Genomic DNA, 4,769 nt, shown 5'->3' with positions numbered 1-4,769 from the left:
AAACAAAAACAAAAAACAGAATTTTTGCCATTCTGCATTGGCAAATAACAAATAGAACTGGAGCAGGGGTCCAGGCCAGTCTGACATGCCACACCACCATTGTTCGAGGTGGCTTTGGAGAAAAACATTATTCCAACCTCGTCCCTCTCTGGCTTGCATTTCCAAGTCCATCTCTAAGGTGTTGTAGCCAGAAGGCCGGCGGTGACCCTGCCTATCTCACGGGAGCCTGGTACCACATAATGAGCGCACAGTTTATTACTACAGTTATTAAGCTGCGGATCTCTGTCCTCAAACTTGGTGACTCCTTCCTCATGGTGGCTCCATGGACCTCACAAAGATATCCTTCTTTCCGGCCCTCAGTTTCCCCTTCTAAGCTAGGGAAGGTCGTACAGGGAGATGCAATTCCCTGCCACCGCCAAAGTCTAGGAGACAGGACGGAGCTGCCAGCCTCTCAATGACTGGTGCATTTCACAGAAGCTCCGCCCCCAGAAGCCCGCCCCTCTGTCGTCTCCGATGAGCTGCAGGCATTATGCAAAGCAGACACGCCCCGCCTCGCGCGCGGATTGGAGGCCTTTGTCTGCCGCTCAACTCCAGGAAGCCAGGGCGCGCGGTGCCAGCTGCAGGTGAGACTTGGACAGGAGCTCCAGCGGGGCGTGAAACTCAACCTTTGGGGACTCAGTTTCCCCTTCGGGAGGGTGGGGACGAGAGCGGACAGCGCTGCGGGACTGAGCCCTGCAGGACCCACGAGGCTTCAGATATCTCCACATGGGAACGCCACACGCGCGCGGGGACGGATAGTGGCTCTGGGAGTCTGGAGCGCGCGATCACGGACCCAGCCGCACCCTGGGACGCCGGGACACCCGGACGCCCTAGTCCAGCCTATCCAGCCTCAGTCTCCACCTCCGCGCAGTGGGGGCGTGGGCTTCTGTGTCCAGCCCCAGTACATTCCCCTACCAGGCAAGGGTCCTGGGGGACTGGGGGTGGTCATTGGCGGGGTTGCGGGCGGTGTTTGGGTAGCAGGCGTGTCCCTGTTGCTTGGTGACCGGGGAGGTGGGGCGCTGCTGTTCTAGGATTTGTGTGAGGCTGGGTCACCCAGCAACAACTCCGCCGCCAGGCAGCCTCAGAGTCTCGCTGTCACCGGATGCCTAACGCAAGTTTTTTCCTCACTTTTTATTTTATGTCCAGAGGAGCTTGAGGAGGGGGGCAGCGTGGGGTGGGTTTCTCCACAGTGGGAGGAGCTGCCAAAATAGGGCCAGTCCCTTCTTGGTACACAAGAGGCACAGAGAGGTGGCTCAGCTTAGCCAAAGGCGCGCAGCAGGGAGGCGCGAAGCGAGAGGCAGTGTCTGCGTCTGCTTGCTGTGAAATCTTGGATGAGACTTCTGACGCTCCTTCCCCGGGCTTTAGTTGAAAGGACAGGGCGAAGAGAATCAAAAGCACTTCTGCGTTTGAGAAAGTTGGAAAGGAAAGTTGATGAAAACAAACGCGAGCTGTTTTAGAGACGAGATGAGAAGCTGAGCCGGCTCCAGTGAAAAGAGGCATTGTTTCTGCCCTCTAAAACAGAAGAAATAGGCTGAATCTGAAGCATGAAGGTTAAAGCTAGATACGCACAGGCTGCACACAGGCTGCCGGAAGAATCTCCCAGGTTCCTCTTCGGGAGTTTTAGGGGTTGACGCTGGGGGGCTGTTTTGTTGAGGTAATAGACTAGTTGTATTGGGTTAAATAAGTATGTTTGATCTGCTGATGTGGGGAGCAATCTGTGGGTGTTGCAGGCTGTATGGGTTTGTCCCTTGGCTGTCCCCGTGTTCCTCAGGAGGGACAAGTGCCCACGCGGGTATTTCCTCCCAGAGGCCAGCTGGTTTGCATCGGAACCATGTGATCCTGGCTCTCTTGAGAGGGGATTTCATCAGCTCCCAGAGCCGGGCTTTCCAGAGGGCCTGGGGCTTTATAGACACAGAGGGCCACATTGGGAGGGGAGTTGGAAACTGCACTGTGTTATGTCAGTCAGTGGACCCCTGTGGGCAGAGCTGCATTTCAGAGAATCCACAGACCTTGTGTATGTCAGAGTCCCATGTTGCCTCCTCCATGGGCAGATCTCGAGATGCAGCAGGAGGTCGCCGTCAGGCTTTACTTTTGAGCACCTCAGTTTACCCCTCTAAAAAATGGTTAGGGTAGTATTCCCTCTGGTACCATCTTCAAGTCCAGTTGGGTGACATCTTAGAAAGCTTTTGTTCAGCATCCCCAACTAAGTTTAGAGATGAAGTCAGATAAAGGACAGAGCAACAGCCATAGACATTGGTGACAATGGCTAGTGCACTGATTTCAGGCCACTGTACCATGAGTCTCACTGTAGGAGAGAGGTATCTGTGGTGGACTAGGGCTGTCATATTCCCACTGCCTAGTACTGAGCCCTGCTAGATTTTGTCACTTCATTTCCTAGCACTGCCACTAGGTGGACTCCGCTGTCCCTGTTGTGCAGTCTAAGGGTTCAGAGGGATTAAACCATTCATCTGAAGTTCGTCCCTACAGCTGTCTCTGGGCAGGGAAAAGAGAGGCCTGGGCCCTTAGGTTCACCCAGCAGCCTGTGCAGAGCTTTGGGATATGGGAGGGTGACATGGGACAGTGTCCAGGGGAGCCTGGAGAGAACAGAGCTGGTATCTCTAGAATACCTTCTGAGCTAGCACTTTTCAGCCTACCCAGGGTCCCTGGCTGAGGGGAGGGTGTCAGAGAGGATCCAGAACAGAACAGCCAAGGCTTCCTGCCGCACAGCCTCCCATATTAGCCTCTAGTCTCTCCTCCATCCACCCTATAGCCCCATCTTGGCTCCGGTCCCCACTGCCAAGTGTCAGCCAAACCAGCTGGACCGCTAAGCCAGACCCTCCTGCCAGGACCTCCCCACCCATCTTAGACCCTCGCCAGCACCCAGCACCCCAGAGCCTATTCCGGAAAGGAGCTGGGATCAAAGCCAGCTAGCATGCCCAGCTGTCAGTCTGCTTGGGGTCCTGGGACTACAGCCAAGGACCAAGAACTTGAGGGAAGGGGATGCAAAATCTAGGAGCCCCTACCTACCCCCCACCCCCCGTTCCCCAAGTAAGGGCCTCATCTGGTAGGGATGCACTATATTTATGAATGTCTTTAATATGCTGTGTGGTTTTGGGCAAGGTGTGTGACCTCTCTGAGTCTTTCCTTGTCTGTTAAATGTTGGTTTGCTTCTGAGGAGCCAGGCTGTGTTGCCAAGGCTGGGAGCTAGGAGCCTCCACTTCATTGTGTTGTTTTCAAATGTTGTAGCCAGACAATCGATCGATCGATCGAGGAACAGCTTAGGGCATCAGGTAAGCAAAAAGAAGGTGCGGGAGCTGTCGGGTGTCACAGAGGGTCAGAGCTGCTGACACTCACAGCTCAGCCACTCTATCAACTCTAAGAAGGGGAAACTGAAGCTGGGTGTGCCTGAGTGTTGCTATGCAAGGGTACGTGAGTGTGTGTGTGTGTGTGTGTATCATTCTGTCTCTCTTTTTTTCCTCTTTCTTTCTGTCTGTGTCTGTATATCTGTGTGTCTGTCTGTCTCTGTGTCTATCTGTATGTATATCTGTGTGTGTCTCTCTCTGCATGTGTGTATCTATGTGTCAGTCTCTGTGTGTATGTCTGTGTCTCTGTGTGTGTGTGTGTCTGTGTGTCTGTGGCAGTGGGGATGAAACCCCGGGGCCTCGTGCTCACTGTACTGAGCTACACCCTCAGCTTACATATTACAATTGTAAACACCATTCTGTGTTCTTCTCTGAATAGTTAAAACCTATCCCTTTGAGAACAAATATAATTTTATTTCATGACAGGGTTTCTCTGTGTAGCCCTGGCTGTCCTGGAACTCACTCTGTAGACCAGGCTGGCCTTGAACTTACAGACATCCACCTGCCTCTCTCTACCTCCTGAGTGCTGGGTTTATAGGTGTGCACCCCCACCACCTATACAATCTGTTTTAGCAATGGTTGAACACTGACATTGTTTCCAACCTCTTCACTATATAATTCAGTAACATAATTACGATTAGACATTCTGGTTCAGCTTCCTAACTTGTAAAGTGAGAGAAGGAATTCCTGCCTCCTTGGGTTGGCATGGAAGTTGGGTGATGAGAACTAAGTCTTAGAAGAGCTTTTACAAGGTGTTTGACACAGAGCAGGGGCTCAGTAAAGCCTCGGTGCTAGCAATACATTCTTGGCACCATGAACTTGCAAAATTTTACTTTGATAAAAGCTTGAGAGAGGAGGGAGAGAAAGGGAGAGAGATTGAGATTTTCATCTATGTGGTTGAACACACCCTCCTTATAACGCATATCTTTATTAGCTAAGGATGGCCTATTCCCTCCCCCCCCCAATAGCTAAGGATGCACACACATTTCTTAGCTGGGTCTCCTGTCCCAGAACTGGTTTGGGAGCCACTTGGCAATAGTACCCCTCATACTTGGGAGGGCTTGCTCCCCTTTGTGTGGGGGATCTGAAATTAGAGCTTTGGCTGATGTTGGATGTTAGGGGAAGCTACTGAGTCCTGCAGGCAGCACACTCTGTGGCCACATCACTGAGGTGAAAGTCATCGCTCCCAGACAAGTACTCTGTGCCAGCTAAGGCACTGGGCCAACACCTGAGGGTGCCACCGTCCCTCTTAACTCATCCCATGAGTCTTGTAAAGTCAACATTGCCCCATCTTATATATGAGTAACCAAGACCAGGAGAGTCTTTATCAGCAAGGATCTTGCCAAGTTCATTCAGCATCCAAGGGCC

This window comes from Mus caroli, chromosome 4, assembly GCF_900094665.2.
Source record: "Mus caroli chromosome 4, CAROLI_EIJ_v1.1, whole genome shotgun sequence".
In the NCBI taxonomy this organism is placed as follows: Eukaryota; Metazoa; Chordata; class Mammalia; order Rodentia; family Muridae; genus Mus; species Mus caroli.
Note: the sequence above shows the minus strand (reverse complement) of the source record.